The sequence below is a fragment of the Lactuca virosa genome, chromosome 6 (genome assembly GCF_052849685.1).
Source record: "Lactuca virosa cultivar CGN04683 chromosome 6, Lactuca_virosa_CGN04683_v6, whole genome shotgun sequence".
Taxonomy (NCBI): domain Eukaryota; kingdom Viridiplantae; phylum Streptophyta; class Magnoliopsida; order Asterales; family Asteraceae; genus Lactuca; species Lactuca virosa.
The window spans coordinates 172,917,189-172,934,754 of NC_136431.1; positions in this window are offsets into that span (position 1 = coordinate 172,917,189).

The following is a 17,566-nucleotide window of genomic DNA, read 5'->3' on the forward strand; positions in this document are numbered from 1 at the left end:
TAAAATCGTTTTGAAAAATAAGGTGTTTAAGGGGAGTAAAACAGGTCCCGAACAGACCATAATTTTTATGTATAAATCGGAAAAAAATAACCCATGAGTCATTATACTTTTGAGATATCAAAGGACCATAACTTAACTCTATTTGCTATTATTAGGAAGCTTGAAGGTTGACCTGGTATAAAGGGTGTCTTGGCCTACTTTGGAGAGTATTGCTATTGTAGGTGAGTTCCTCACTTCATAACCTTAGGGTATTATATGCCTACAGTTAGGTCGGGTGAGACTAGGAACTTTATGGTTGATAGTTAAAGTAATACTTGTTGCATTAGTTATATTTGATGTACTTATCTGTTATGTGGAATGTATATGCATGATATGTTTGGGCTCGATGGCTGAATACCGAGTCAATAAGTTTGGGTTCGACGGCTAAATAACGAGCCGACTGACCGAAGGCCATTGTGCCAAGTCAGGGGGACCGAAGGCGGAAACATCAACTCCGTGGACTCGACAGCTAAATACCGATTCTTTATTTGGGATGTGTTCCCAAATAGACACGAGATGTATGATCTTGATGTTTATATATTATATGGATGCTTGCATATTTGTTGATGGCATGGAATGTAGGAGTAGGGTGTAATACTTCTATTGTTATGTTATGTTGGAATTCACTAAGCTTCGTGCTTACCCTTTCCCTATATGAAATGATTATTACAGGTACTTCATGTATGGATGAGGGTTTAGTTTTACTATACACTATCATGGTTGAAGATTGAGTCCTTGTCACAGACTCTTGATTTGGGATTTTAACACTATTAGTTTTCCGCTGTTGTTGTGAATTAATTATAAATGGATTAATATTGTTGAAAGAATGTTTTGATTTTGAAATGTTATTTTAATACTTGAAACATAATAGTTTTGGTTAATTAATGGGTTAAATGGTTTTTATTATAAATATAAATGTTTTCAAAAGTTTGAATTTATTGTAATTTTTGGGACATCTCAAGTTGGTATCAGAGCACAGCTTGAGCGAATCAGACACATCTCGGTGTGTTTGAACTCATGTTTGCGGCATGGAAATATTTTCTTTAAAACGTTTTCTAAAAGAAAAAGGAAAATTTTGGTGACAATGATCGAGGAAGCACCGTGTACAGTCAACCGAAGCCAAAGGAAAGGGATTTAATTGTTTGATGTGAATAATTGCTTTCTAGAACATAAGATGCATGTGTACTAGATATCCTATTACTTTCATGCCATGTTGAATGCCTACTATATATCACTTGGAATTTATGCTAGCACTCATAGATTGTTTAGTGAATGCTTTAGGTTGTATGCAATAAGAGCCAAATAGACTTAGAATGCCTGATTTAGCCTAGTGTGCAGCTCTTGTTTGAGTCCAATCGTTCTGGCACGGAACTCGATATTCGAATGACTATCTGGCTTCACGTTGTGTATGATTGTGCATTCTTTTGGCGACACATCGGTGCCGGATGAGCTTCCTCGTGGATTAGAGTAGAGGAATGAAAATGAAATCATTACACTAGGAAAGGATATAAATTGCTAGTGTAGAGATTATATATGATAGAAATTGAAGGCTTGGAGCGAATTGGGCAGTCTAGAATGGATCTCGAAATGAACATGGATAGGTGTGAAAGATAGTACTAGAGCTCTTACTATCTGAAGCACATGATCCGTGTTCGGGTCGGGAGAAGTCACGGAAGGTCCAAGGAGCTGAGTGTGGTAATATTGTTATGATTATTGGTGTATTAATAAATTGTAGCAATCTTAAGTCTTCCTAATCAATTAAGGATGATGACTACGAGATCCATACGATGGGATATCTTATTGAACAGAGTGCCGATAAGATACTTGAAATAATTGCGATAGTGATGTTGTATGCAATTGGGAATGACGGAAGAGGATAACAGTGAGCGAGTGCGAAGAGAGCATTTTAATGGTAACACTTTGATTACATGGTGATGAGTTATGTTTATATTAAACAGAATGACGACTAAACGACTTGGAGCAGAGAGTTCAAGGATTTGCTTAGACAACATATCACTGAATGACTGAATTTCTGCTGAGATCTCGCAGATCTTACTAGAGGAGTTGCATGGTATCATTAAGCAAATAATTGATAAGCTGATAAGTTAATCTGATAGGCTGGCTGTCACATTTGAAGAGTAAATTGCAGATATGCATACTACTAATAAGAGTGTTCAAGCAAGTTGGAAAAAGAGACCTTGAATTGGAGGTGCAGCTGGGAAAGAGGAAGTCGGCACAAGGCCCAACTCTGCTGACAAATATCAAAAGGTTTAACATTGGTGTGTCAAGTATTGAAGGCCAAAAGAATCACGACATTTGTGGTAATATTGGAAGACTCTCGTGTCCGTACAATGTAGGTTTAAATGCAGTAGGTACAAACGGAAGGGACATGCACACCATGACTGCTTACTGGTGTGGATTTATGTTTTGGTTACAATAGGGTCAAATGCATGAGTTTAGCGGTAGAGGTTGCATAGGTCCCGGTACCTACAGTTTGCAGAAAGTGGAGACATCGCCTTAAGACATTTTTGAATGCGTTCTTCATGCTGTAAGTTGTTATATCCTCGTTACATACATTCGGGTATGTAAAGCCGACATTGTATCAGTTATAGTGTGACTAAGTTCAAGGAGTTCCATAAGTAGGTTTATATAGCCTAGAATCTGCCACTCATTTATATATTTTCTTTGTTGATTAGTTGGGACCTGATTTTTTTTGAAGTCTAATCCATTCTATTGTGGTTGAGGTCGTCGATGTTAAGATGGTGACGGTTACCTGTGATTACCTAGGTTACACCTTAGAGGCCTTGGGCGAGAGGTCACTGATCGATTTATTTCGATAGCGATATAGGAGCTATGTGTGATAGTTGAAATAGATGAATAAGCACGATGGTGCGGGGATTGTTTGTCGTCACAAACATGAGTGAGTTCGAACCCAAGCGTTGGAGAACCATTGATTCAGAGTGATACCTTAGTCGGAGCATGGCGATAAGTGTAGCCGTAAGGCTTGAAGTAACCTGTTGCATTACAGTGTTGAGTATTTAACAATTATGAAAAGTACGTATGGTGACAAAGAATAGAAGGTGGTCGAAGAAGAGCAAGTCGTCGGAGAGTTTCGTGGATGTATATGTTTATGATTTGTTGGGAATACCATCCGAGCTTTGGATGGGGTTCTGTATTAGTTTTATTTTGGGAGTTGCATAGTAGAGTTTCGTGAGGAAGAGGGCCTACTTATTTCTATAACAAGATTGATCAGTTCGAATCCAAATTATGACTCGTTTAAGATAGGATGAGACTCAAACTATCCAAGGACATTGATAGAGTTTTTCTTGGATTCCAAGTGGGGGAGAGTTACCCATCCAAGATAACAGTTTAGAACTGCACAAATCCTCGGTATAGTAGGGAAGACTTGAGATGGTTGCTGTAGATTTTTGAAATCTCTATACCTTCCAGTTGAGGTGCATAGAAGAGATAAAAATCATATAATAATCTGAAATGGATGATTCAGTTCAAGAGTTGAGTATCATTGCGACCTGTTATGTATTGAAGGATGTTGCAGATTTGATCGTTATAGCGGGTACAACTTGTTTTGAGTAAGTGATTTCCAGTCGTATTGATTCATCAGCATCAACATAGGCATTTAATTAGAACCTGGTTTAGAATGGAGGCGAGAGTTCCCTTGCCTGTTCTTGTCTAATAAAGTCTTGGAGATTAGAGGTGTGAGCCAAAAACAGGATAGTCTTATCTAGAATTCTAAAGTTCAGTATCATTTTGTTCTTAGTTACTACTGTTACGGGAGGTGAGATGATGGTTAGGTTCCTTCGGGTCAGTGGGATGATGGTGTGATAACTATAGGCCCATTAAAGTGTTGGCCATGAATCAGACAGACCAGGTTGGGATGATAACAAGGTCGGCGTATTGCAATGAACTGAGGAATGATAATTGGCAACCTACATGTTGTGAAATGATGGTTACATACATAATACCCATAATGGTTCGTTATGATATTAAAATTGGTATGTATTGAATGCATGTTTAAACTAGTTAGTATGAGTGTCCACTAATTGATTGATGATGGTACCGTTGTGTATGGTTCGGTGCGAAGTATGAGACCTTGGATGCAAAGAGGAACAATATAAGAGTGAAAGTTGGGCATATCAATAGAAGATCGTTGGCCTATGTATATGATACTCCCCGTCCATGTAGTTAAAAGTGTTGATTTTTTAGAAAGACAATTTAAGTGCTAAGAATTATATGGATGAATGCCAAAACCATTGTCTTTGTTGAGATGTGGGAATGTGTTGATCAAGATATGACCTCTTTTTGGAGTGATAGAGTTCCTTGTTAAGGGATTAGTCGCTTATATGCCTGATTAGTGGGAATGATTTCCAGCCTTAGGGGGTCAGTATTGGGAATTTCATACTATAAATGTTAGAATTTTGGGAGTTTTCAAGGAGCTGGGCTATGTTGCTAGACATGGTTAAGGATTACATTGGCGAAATTCTTTATAGTCCAGGTAAAGTGAAAGTAGTTGTTCAAGCTCTTTGTTGGAAGCCGACTAGTAAGCCACCTTAGGAGTTATACCTACGAATGACAACATTTAATCATTTGTTGGGGTTGATGAAAAAGCGAAAGGGAGTGGCGTTTTAGGATGAGAACGCAAAATGGACTAGTGAGTTTCAAGCAAGATTCTGACTATCGGTCGGGACAGTTGGGGTTATTTGACATATTAAGGTTCGACCTATGATGGAAGTAACAAGCAGATATCTACGCTAGGGAGCTTGTAGCTAGGCACAAGATGCCAATTTTATGGTCTCTAATAAGGACGTACAGTCCATGTATCGGTTGTATGAAAGGTTTCATGAAGGAAATGGGTACCCAGTGGCGATTTAGCATATTTCCAATCTTGTATGCGCACGTAGTCATTCTTCTATTTATATGGCAAGAAGATGTTTATTTGTTGGTAAAGATTGATCATCGAGTACCAGGTAGCACAAATGTTCAGCTTAAAAAAATGACATGTTTAAGTTTGGCAACCAACTCCTTTATGTAGAGAAGTCGGTTGGTATCCTTGAAGGGGAGATCAAGACATCGTACACAAGGAATTAAGTTAGTAAAAGATCAATGACGAAATTAGAAATGTCCCAGGTGGACCAGAGAGATGAAAGTGGAATTGCAGGCTCATGCTAAAGAGAAGTTTGCTAGCAGTGACTTCAAGGACGAAGTCTGATTCAAGTGGAGAAGAGTTGTAATGCTCCATTTTCCGTTTAACAAATTAATAAAAGAATAATATGTATAAATTCAAATAATTAAATAAATAATAATATTAGTAATGGAAAAAAAAATATTAGTCAAAGATAATTAAGTAAGAGAAATCTAAAAGTTCCTTTTTGCCAAACTTTTGCCTTTTGGGCCAAAAGTGTCATTTTTTTGGAATATGAGGGACTAAGATTGCCAAATTCAAAATTTCTAGCAGGGGGGCCTCCAAAGTGACGGGATTCTCTTTATTTGCAGCGCAAGCCTTAATGTTCGACACTTCCAAGGAATTACTAAACACTCCTTAGCCCAAACCCTAATATAGTGTGAAGTGTGTCGTGTTTTTCTGTCTAGCCGAGAGAATAAGAGAAGGACCGGGAGGGGAGCTGCGAGATCACAGAAATGGACAACTAGAAGGGGTTTTTGGGACGAGTTCTAAGTGCATGATCAGTCAAGGATCGTGAGTCTTCTTCCTAGTAAGTCATGACATCTTAAAAATCCTTCTTTTAATTATTCAATGCGAAATCATCATTACCACCACCACCAATGTGGTGGCAGCCACCGCCGACCACCACTGGCATGATGGCAGTGGGTGGTGTCATTCCAAAAATTGGTCAAGTCATTGGTGGTGTTGAGTGTTGGATTAATACAAGATAAACCCTAGTTTGATGTTCATAATATAACAATGAACCTTACATTATCCTCTTTATTACAACCTACTTTGAATCAAAACTTGAAGTTGGAATTTTTACTTGGACTCAAGGTTATGTGGCTACTGTTAGTGAACTCATCTTACTGATTATCAACCTCGTTGGATAGGTCTTAAGGGGTTAAAATGCCAAATTAACCCTAAAAAGACAAATCTGTGATTTTAGGATTTTGCACTAATTTGTCCAGATATTTGAGAGATCATATATCGGTCATGGGAAAACCTATTTAGTCAAAATTGAATCCCAGAGTTTCATTTTTGAGTACTCTACAATTCATTAGTTTATACCAAAATCCATAAATTCCTCTAACTAGGGTGCAATTGACCATTTACTCAGACTGGTCCGTAATGAGCTGTTTTGTGAGACAGTTTTGTAAAAATCGTCAAAAATTGTAGAAACATTGTAAAGAGGTGCGAAAATACTAATTTTAAAGATAAGGACCTGAACTTCGTGCATGTAAAAGAATTTTGAAAAATAAGTTGTTTAAGGGGGGTAAAACAGGTGTCGAACAGACCATAACTTTTATGTATAAATCTGAAAAAAAATAACCCATGAGTCATTATACTTTTGAGATATCAAAGTACCATAACTTAAATCTATTTACTATTATTAGGAAGCTTGAAGGTTGACCTGGTGTAAAGGGTGTCTTGGCCTACTTTGGAGTGTATTGCTATTGGAGGTGAGTTCCTCACTTCATAACCTTAGGGTATTATATGCCTATTGTTAGGTCGGGTGAGACTAGGAACTTTATGGTTGATAGTTAAAGTAATACTTGTTGCATTAGTTATATTTGATGTACTTATTTTTTATGTGGAATGTATATGCATGATATGTTTGGGCTCGACGGCTGAATACCGAGCCGACTGACCGAAGGCCATTGTGCCAAGTCAGGGGGACCGAAGGCGGAAACATCAAGTCCATGGATTTGACGGCTGAATACTGAGTCTTTATTTGGGTGTTTTTTGGGATGTGTTCCCAAATAGACACGAGATGTATGATTTGTTTATATATTATATGGACGCTTGCATCTTTGTTGATGGCATGAAATGTAGGAGTAGGGTGTAATACTTCTATTGTTATGTTGTGTTGGAATTCACTAAGCTTCGTGCTTACCCTTTCCCTATATGAAATGATTATTACAGGTACTTCATGTATGGATGATGGTTTAGTTTGACTATACACTGGCGTGGTTGAAGATTGAGTCCTTGTCACAGACTCTTGATTTGAGATTTTTACACTATTAGTTTTCCGATGTTGTTGTGAATTATAAATGGATTAATATTGTTAAAAGAATTTTTTTATTTTGAAATGTTATTTTAATACTTGAAACATTTTGGTTAATTGATGGATTAAATGGTTTTTTTATTATAAATATAAATGTTTTCAAAAGTTTAAATTTATTGTAATTTTTGGGACGTCTCAGCCCAAAGATCCAAGCTTTATCAAAGCATTGGGCAAGTTTCCATGCATGAAAACATTTATGGAGCTAGTTTTGGCATTTTGAGCCCTAGATGTCGTGGATGAACGTAAAGCTTGCAGCTTTTACATGATGAATCAGCCTTAGAACGCTAGATCCAGAGTATGAGACCTTATTTCTGCCTGAAATCATCTGAATGATAAAATGGACTGAAGGGACTCAACGAGTTGGTGAGTCGACTCGACGAGTCGGTTAGGGTTTTCGTCGAAGAGTTTGGACGCGTTGTAACTCAGTGAGTTGACGAGACATCTCAACGAGTTAAGTTGGATTTTCACGACATTTCTGAGGAAACGAGGGAACTCGACGAGTCACATAGATGCACTCATCGAGTTGGGTCAACATGGACCGTTGACTCGAGTGTTGACTTATGTTGGCTTTAGGGTTGGTCAAGACATGTATTATGGATACCATGGAAGGGTAGTAGGGTCTTTTACCCATTCCAACAGTTAGAGTGAGGGGTTAGCTTAATTTATTTAGAGTTGTGGTTATTAGTGTTAATTAGAGATGATCATGGCATGTAGGCGGAGATTAGACTGTTCGAGGGGTACGAGGCTTACTTGCTTACTTACGAGGTAAGTCTTCTCATTATACTTACCTGAGTGGTAACATTGTGTGACCAGAGGGTCTTGTATGCTTATTCTGAGTTATGTGATATCATGCATTATGTCTTTGTGATTTATGTTGTGTATTATCCCGAGATTTATTGAATTAGGACCGGAGGGTCCAACCCGTGTTGTGGGACTGCAGGGTCTCCACTGAGACACGTTGCCCCGAGGGTCTTTATCGAGATATAGCCATGAGAGGCTAATGAGATGTGTGTGATATTTTGGGGAACTCACTAATCTTTGTGCTTACCGTGTTATGTGATATGAGTTTCAGGTATTTCTCAGGATCGCAGGAAGGTGCCGACTTGAGTATACACACGAGATGGAGTTTATGTTTTGAGATCCTGGATTTTTATCGAACAATTTATGAATTTGTGTTTTTAACAATTTGACAATTGGGTTTTTTGAAATGTCATATGGAGAATTATGTGATTTTGAAAATGAAAATTTTATTTGAAAATTTACGGCGTTACAATATATATATATATATATATATATATATATATATATATATATATATATATATATATATATATATATATATATATATATATATATATATATATATGCAATCTTGTTAATTTGATTGGAACATTGACTTAAATTTTAAGGGCTTAATAATTATGATCTTAAGTTGTCAAGCACAATGCTTGTAGGATGTTATTATTCCCAAAAAATAAATAAATAAATAAATAAACTATATAATATGTAAAGTACAATACTAAAAGAAAAATCAACGAAATATGATTTTTTAAAATACAATGCTACAATAGGAAAAACAACATATTTTATAGTTTGGTAATTATTAGTTTGGTTATAGTTTAAAATATTGGTAAATGTTAGTTTGGTAATAGTTTGATATGTTGATATTTTGTAGTTTGATAATTGCTACGTCAGTTATCGTTTTATATGTTGGTAATTTATAGTTTGGTAATTGTTAGTTTGGTTATATGTTAGTAATTTATAATTTCATAACTGTTAGTTTTGTAGTTTGATGTGTTGGTAATATAATTTGTACTTTACTTATATTTTGGTAACTTGTTCGTTTAATTTATAACTTTATGTACTTTATTTTGTAGTTGGACATGCTTCAAACAATGATTGTCGATCTGATATGTAGTGCGACACTTGAAACATGGTTCCGATCGTTGTCGCTAGACAATGATACAATAGAGAACGACGAGAGAAATGGTCACATGTCTAGCTAGTCTTTGGATTTATGTAATGTGTTGTAATGTTTTTTTTAAAGTTATAGCATATTTTGCACTTAATGTTTGAGTATTATTTTAGGATGTCATATTAATAAACAATCAAATGTTTAGATCTATCTTCTGCAATTAATATTTCCTAGTTGCTTTTATATTTTTATAGTGATTTTTTCGGCATTTGGAAGGTGCAGTTTAAAAAAACAAATAACACTATTAATGGTGACAGAAGGCAGTACTAGCGACGCGAGCATTAGCGGCGACATTTGGAGCAGTAACGGCGGATCGGTAGTGGCGACACGATGCCACTAAAGGTATTAGCAGAGACTTTCTTAACCTTTAGCAGTGACAAACGTCTCCTAATGCTTGATATTGTCTAGTGATACTGCTAGGCCAAATGTCCTTTGGTAAAACTTTTATTTCAATTAAATAGTCAAGATAGAGAGCAGAACGAAGTTGTGTTGAGCAGGATGGTGGAGCACACGAGGAATAGTGATCTGTGTTGTAACATCCTGACTCCAAGGTACGAATTTCAAGAATTTTTATACATCATCTAAGACCTAATCGACGAGTTGGAGGCCCCAACTCGTCGTGTAGTAACTGATCAGGCCGCGTGGTTTATGGAACCTACTTGAAGAATTGGAGGACCCCATCTCGATGAGTTGAGGTTGTGCATGAAAATCCTAATTTTTAGGGTTTGCACTCTATTTAAAGGACCTTAAGTCCTCTCTCTAGTTCAGGGAGATGAAAACCCTAAACGAGCTAAGCTTCCATTATAAGTGTGTACAAGGCTAAAGAGTGTGTGCTTGGTGCATTTCTTGGAGAAACTTGAAGGTTTAGGAGCGTGGAACGAGAAGGAGCTTATAGATCCGACATCTACTCAGTTGTAGCAACCTTTTGAAGGTAAAAAGTCATTAACTTGATCATTTTCTTGTTAGATATCTCCATTCAAGAGTTTAGGGCCTTTTAGCCACTTTGGATCCATTTTTGGAAGTTGAGCATGATTTGAAGTTGCAACTTCAGATCTCGACTCCTCTAGGCCCCCATAGTCATAAAGTTATCGACATTATCTAGTCTTGGCCTTTCTCCATGCCCTAAACCTCAATTTAAGACTAGTTTTGGGTGTTTTAGCCTCTTGAGGCGTTGCATGAATGTAAACTTAGCAACTTTACGTGGTAACTACACCCTAGGAGGCTAGATCTACAGTTTGAAGCCTTGGTTTCACTTAAAAGCGTTTGAATGAGAAAAGGGCCGAAGGAACTTGATGAGTTGCATAACCAATTCGACGAGTTGGATAGGGTTTACCCGCCTTCTGGATTCTGAGTGAAATCAGCGAGTGGGTAAGACGACTCCGCGAGTTGATTAGGGTTTTCCCGGTCTTCCGAGCGATGAAGAACTCGACGAGTTACTCAGGTAACTCGGCGAGTTGACTTGAGTTTTCGGTTTTCGAGTTCTGAAGGAACTCGACGAGTCAGTAGATGAACTCTACGAGTTGGGTCAACATGGGCTGTTGAACTTACCGTTGACTTTGACTTTGACCAAGAGTTGACCATGTTTGACTTTTGAGGGTATTTTGGTAATTTGGGGCCCTAACGGAATCAGTCATATGGTGGTTACAAGCAGCTGAGTTGGAGCTGAGAGTTGGGATTCGATCTTCTTGATTCAGGACTACTTGTGAGGTGCGTTTTCCTCACTATACTTAGGGTTCGAAGGCACCAAGGCCGACCCATTGGATCTGATATCCTAGTAGTTGATGATATGTTGAGTATGAGTTAGTTATGCATGCTAGTTTGCTATGCTAGTCTTGTAGATCTGTAGGACTACTTGTGATACTGTCTGATTATCTGTGTGTGCATTTAGCTGTTACATGTCGCCATTTTGTGTGGGTAGGGTTGAGGTTGTACTGCTCCGTTTGGTGACCAACAAACCCTAGAGTATGCCAGATATGAGATGAGGGCTGGGAGAGCATGCCAGACTCATATTGAGGACTCCTAAGCATTCCAGATGCGAGCTAAGGGCCAGGGGAGCATGACAGACTTGCACTACGGGTTGATCAGTTATATTCCAGTCTTAGGACTGAAGGGGCAAGCCAGTAATAAGTTGTGGGCTCGAGAGCAAGCCAAACTTATGTTGCAGGCTTAGGACCAAGCCAAATATGAGCTGTAGGCCTGAAAGGCAAGGCAGACTCATACTGTGGGATCGGGGATAATCCAGTCTGTAGAGTTGTGGACCCATTACATGCTGTTATTATGTGTGATATTTGTTATGTATCAGTATTTTGGGGGAACTTACTAAGCTTCGGGCTTACAATTTTGGATTTTGTTTAAGGTACTTCGGATGATCGCGGGAAGGTGGAGGCTTGATCGTGCACATCCTCACATTTTATGATTTTGATTTCTGGGATACTCTGATATGAAACTATTTTGAAAACATTTTGTAATTAAATGGAGTTTTTGGGTGTTTAAAAAAGTTTTAAATTTTCATGAATTTTATGGATGTTACAAGTGTTGGGTTTTGAGCATTCTAACACTCCTAAGCGTACATGCAAACCTAAATACCTTGGATCTATGTTTTCTCTATTATACATGCAAATATGAATATTCCAAGGTATTATCCTAACTAGCATACATTCATATGTACTAGGATAACAAAAACTAGATACAAGACATACATTTTGTTGTAGCTTGATTCCATGGAGCTTAAGAGCCTAGTGCCCCAAGTGTGACACCTCAAATGGTTCACACAACACCATGAACATCTTGGAATAACCATGAGAAAGGATACTTGACTCATAGAAATTTGCTTGCCCTCTTGTGTATGCACTAGTCCTATTTCACCAACCAATGGGGTCTTTATATAGTATGGCTATTAGGGTTACACCATGTAACTCATGACTTTACCCATTCCTTATGCTCCATGGGTTTTAACCTCCATGGAGTATCCATGGATCACCACATGGGTTAAACCCAACATAAGGAATCATGGATCATAAGCCCACATATACAAGAATCAATGATTTACACAATCAATCCCCATATATTTAATTAGTCTCTTTTGATCACTAAATTAATTCCAAATTAATTCTTGATCAATACTAATTAAATAATATGATTTCATATTAATATATTAGAACTTATAATATATTAATATGTCACAAATATCCTATTCTCATAAAAGGTCTACCCAAATGTCCCGATGCCATGCAACCCAAATGGACCATGCCGGGTCGGGTCAAGTATATACCAATTATAGTTATGGACTTAGACACTAATCCAACAGTCTCCCACTTGGATAAGTCTAATAACTATTATTGCAAGTATGACTCATAACCCGACTAGCAATCGTAGCTCTTAAAAGTCGTTGTCGAACGCTGAACAAATCAATGACGCGTCCATTAGATAAGTGATCATATATTCCTCCATTCTAGATATCATATGGACTGAGACACGGATTATAATCATTCTCTTAGTCCATTTGTTGTTTCCCAATTTCTGATTTATGACGACCGACTAATTGAACAAATCAAATCAGTCCAGGCTTGGCCAAGCACTTAGGGGTGTCATCACAAAATCATCGAGGGGCCCACAAATATCGTTTTTATCCCTGTAAGGATAAAAGGAATGGATAAAATTTGACTCATATGCTTGTACTAACTACTTGTTGAATCATACACAAAGGCACGTTTTATAACATCGAGTTACCAATGCGTTTTCGTGCAATCAATGTATAACCAACTCATAGTCAACAACTCATATCTCTAGGTTTGAAAAAATATAAGATATTATCGTCTCATGATCACTCGTGATAAAATCCATGAAGTGAGTCAAACGAGCATGGGTTTAATCCGATACTCAGAACTTATAAGCACTCATGAATGTTGCAGCAACTTTTGCTATGTCTCATACCTTGGACATCTACAATCCAACTTCATGACAGTCTTTCCTTAATACCTACTTCCAACATATTATCGATTGTGGATGGTTTGAATAACTTAGTCATTCAGGAAGAACGACCTAGTTATTCTCGAAGTCAAAACATGCAAAGTGAAACACAAGAATAATACTAATCCTATATGGCCCCAAAACTCTTTGAGAGTAAATAAAACAACTTTATCTAAGCACCATATTGATTACTCATTATTCAATGTTTCTATTCATCAACTTAATACTTGAATTAAAACAATAGTCATGCCATGCTCCAAGCATGCACACTATGTTTGTCCAAACACTAGCTATTCCATACTCCAAGTATGCACACTATGTTTGTCTATGATCCTTACTTTGTGAAACAGATCGATTGACAATATTTCAATGATCCTCATTTCACAATCTCAATCCTTACTTTGTAAATGTAAGAATACCAAATTCTTCCCTTTTACCGTAATCTGTTAGATTTTAAACTTAAATGCAATGATCCCCTTGCAATGAATATGCACCCAAGTCACAAAGACTTGGCAACAGACATTACAAAGTATTCCAATGGAGAGCAATTCCATGTAAACGAAGTCTCACATTCAAAGTGCATTCCTTTGAACACCCTTCTTTCATTAAGTTCTCTAATCTTACACAGATTCAAAGAATAACTTCCACCTATGGAGACAATTCCATATTCCCATTTTAACTATCACTTCTGAACAAGAGTTGCCTCCTTTCAGAATATGTCAATATGGTCCTATATCTATACTTCCAGTTGTCCATGAGCAACCAATATTTGGCAAACCTCAGATTGTCCTCGACAATTGCTTAATCATTTTAGTCAAATCCAGTTCTATTCCTTTTGTCCCTCTTAATGCCCTAGGCATTTGGAAAATTTAGAATGGATAAATATTATAGCACATGTAATCGATCCTATACCCGAAGCATATGGGACCCGATTCATGCTATAAATTTTTTTTATTTGCCATGTTCTCAAAATTCGAACTATGAAGAGGGATGCCGTAATCATAATCGAAATTTGAGAATGCAACATATATAGAATTTCCTTATGTTGAACCATTCCAACATAACATTCTTATAAAGTTGATCAAAAATCTCAATCTAAGCTTTTAGAATTGGAATGAAGTATAAATCCTCTCCCTTAATTATAGCAAAACAACTTTTCAAAGCGAATTAACTTTTTGTTTTCTATAATTAACATTGCTAATTTGCAACACTAACCCTAGTAATCATGCTCCCACTAGCATAATGATTATTATCTTACTAGCACAACACTTATGCTCCCACTAGCTTTGACATGTACTCAAAAATCAACTGGACTTCTAGAAATCAATACTGTATTGACTTTCTTGCCAAAGTTCAGATTTCTGATCCACGATTGCTTTGATAAGACTTTATCAAAATCATACACCTTTCCTTAGATGGCTCACATGTTTGTCTAAACAATTATGAAGAGGGATGCCGTAATCATAATGTTTAGACCTTTTTGCCATTCTCACAAGTCCATGTTAGTGTGTCGGTTAACCACACGCACTCCAATAATGACTTTGAGAATGCAAAAAATCACAATTGCTATTTACTTAAAATCTACTTAGTGAAAGCGTTTCATCACCATCATTTTCATGAATCGGAGAGAAACCTTATGACACTTAGATTTTTATGGTGCATGAGTTCCTATCCATGTGAATTTGTCAAAACCATAATCACACGACAATGTTAGTGACAAAACCAAACTCATATGGACTGAACCTGTTCAATCTTAATTTCTTTCTACTTGGCACCCCAAGGGCCTACCATTTCTTCCACATTGTTATGCAAACAATTGAGAACTCATAGAACTCACAAGCACAGTCAACCTTAACTGGAATAGGCACATAAATAAGAATATGTTAACACAATAGGTTACAAACCTCATGTCGTGTGCTAGTGATAAACTACAGGTTTTTATTCTTGATTAGATGTTGAAATCATCTCAATATCTTTTAAGACTCCCACTGACCTCTTGATATATAAGATTCTCTTTGTCAAGAACCATTCCTTGACAAAACAAATATTCAAGAGTTAGTGTGGATTCTTATCAAGGAAAAAACACTTCACTCAGTTGGTCTTAGTTGGTCTTTGTTTTATCCAAAACATAACAACTTACCAATCTCAAATGTACAAGAATAGGAAACATCTTACTCTACATTTGACAAGTGTTATAAACTTCCTAAAGATTATGTCACTCAAGTTACATTCTTGGAGTATGACTCTAAGAGTTGATTTTGGAACGAAGTATGATTTATCTTTTGATTTAATCATTTCAACAATTCATGATTCCTCTCCTTAGTCAAACAAATGCACTAAGGTGTCCTTAGAGGATCAATTGTGATATGGTTTCATGATCACTAAGATAATCCTAAAATAAGATACTCAAGTACTCTCCCATCTCTTCAGATTGGAGAAACTTTTATCTTTCTGCCTTATTTGATTCTTCTCATCCGTTCTGCCATACATTGAAACCTTTTCCAATGTTTCAGAATTACACTTAAACTTTTAAGCATAACCATATTTACTAAACTTTAGTAAATCATGACGAATAATCTTATCATTCTTTGTGGTGAACCTGATCAACGCACAGCCTAGTGCACCTGATCCTTTAGTCCTTCTCTTGACTCACATATACATGTGAACAAGGACTTGCATGATTCCAAGTTTCTATCCAACTGAAACTTAGGTGATGAGAATCTTTCCTTATTTGGTAAATTGTGACACCACCACAAACGAAAGAATTAAATCCATTTTCCAATATTTCTTATCAATGGAATCATATAAACAACAATTTTTTCACAAATGTCATTGTAAGGATACTTAAAATAAATAAAATCAAATTTTCCTTTTATTTTTTAAACTTTGTGGAAAAAACTTATCCTTAAAATGCAAATACATATGAAAAACATGTTGTTATCTATTCCTAAGCAACATATCATAACTCTTAAGCAGCAGCTCAAAATTCTGATCATCGAACCATGCGACAGGAATCCAACTTCGCAAAAAGAATCAGCACACTCTTTCCTTAAGCTTCCTTTGATTCTTCCAAAACATCAAAATGTAATTACATTACATCATGTATTAAGAATCTCCAAAAGAGACTTCATAGAGTTTAGATAATGGACTTTAACCTGAAGCAAAGTCAAACCTTTTTGACTTTTACCATCCTTATGAACTTTTAGGTAAATTCAGCAGCTTCGCAACCAATGCCCCTTCTTTTGGCAAAAGAACCATATGGACTCTTTGGAAATGGTACACTTGGTTGTCCAGACTTAGCCTTTCTCTTTACCATTGGTCAAATGACTTGACCATGGCCAATCCCTTTCTATTGGGAAGAGAAATCTTTTCTGGACTTTCAATGTCACCATTGTCAATGTCCAGAATAGGTTTGGGAAGTAGATCTTCCAATCAAATTTGCCTTACCAGTGCCCCAAATCATTGTTGATTTAGCATCATCAAGCAAATATGTAAGATCATTAAGGGTCATGTCTTGATCTGTCATCAAGGAGTGACTGAAGAACTAAGCCAACAGGCAGCTACCTCGAGACTTTAACACCCGACTCTCCCGGCTTGCTAATATGTGACTTAACCTCCAAGATGTAAGCACATATAGTCTTTGCTTGCCAATAGGGATTGAGTGACTTAGAACTTTTTAGGTTGAAACTTGTGGGATAGGGAGAATAATTGAAGGATGCGGAGGAAGTGAAGCATGATTTCCAGTCCCATTAATGCACAACAAAGGGATTAATCTTTCACCTTGATTGCCATGTGGGATATCATCTTCATTAGGAAAGCTTTTTCCTAGAGATTTGGGAAGACCATAGTTGTATTAACTAGACATCTATAATGGGAGAAATTCAAGTTTAGCTGATTTAAAGTCCTTAATATAACACCCAATATGAGATATTAAGGCTAGGACCCAACAACCTACTTATAACTGGAAGAGGGATGCCGTAATCCAAGCTATAAAATAGTTGAAGGTAGGTAAATGACGATTACCCATTTCCACCATGAAAACGAAATATAATTACGTTTTAATTGGATTTGAAACTCCTAGATCTTTTGAGATACATTGAACTTTCAATGGCATGTTTGAATCTCGATTGTGCCCTCTCAAAATTTGTGACTGGGATGCCGAGGATCACAAACAAGGTGTGAATAACCACGCAAATTGACTTGGTACCCTCAAATTTATCACCTAATTGATGTGCCGGTTAACCACACACGCTACACCAATCTATGATAAACTTAAGTTACCCTTCGCCACACATTGTCAGTCCTATGTTAGTGTGCCGGTTAACCACACACGTTC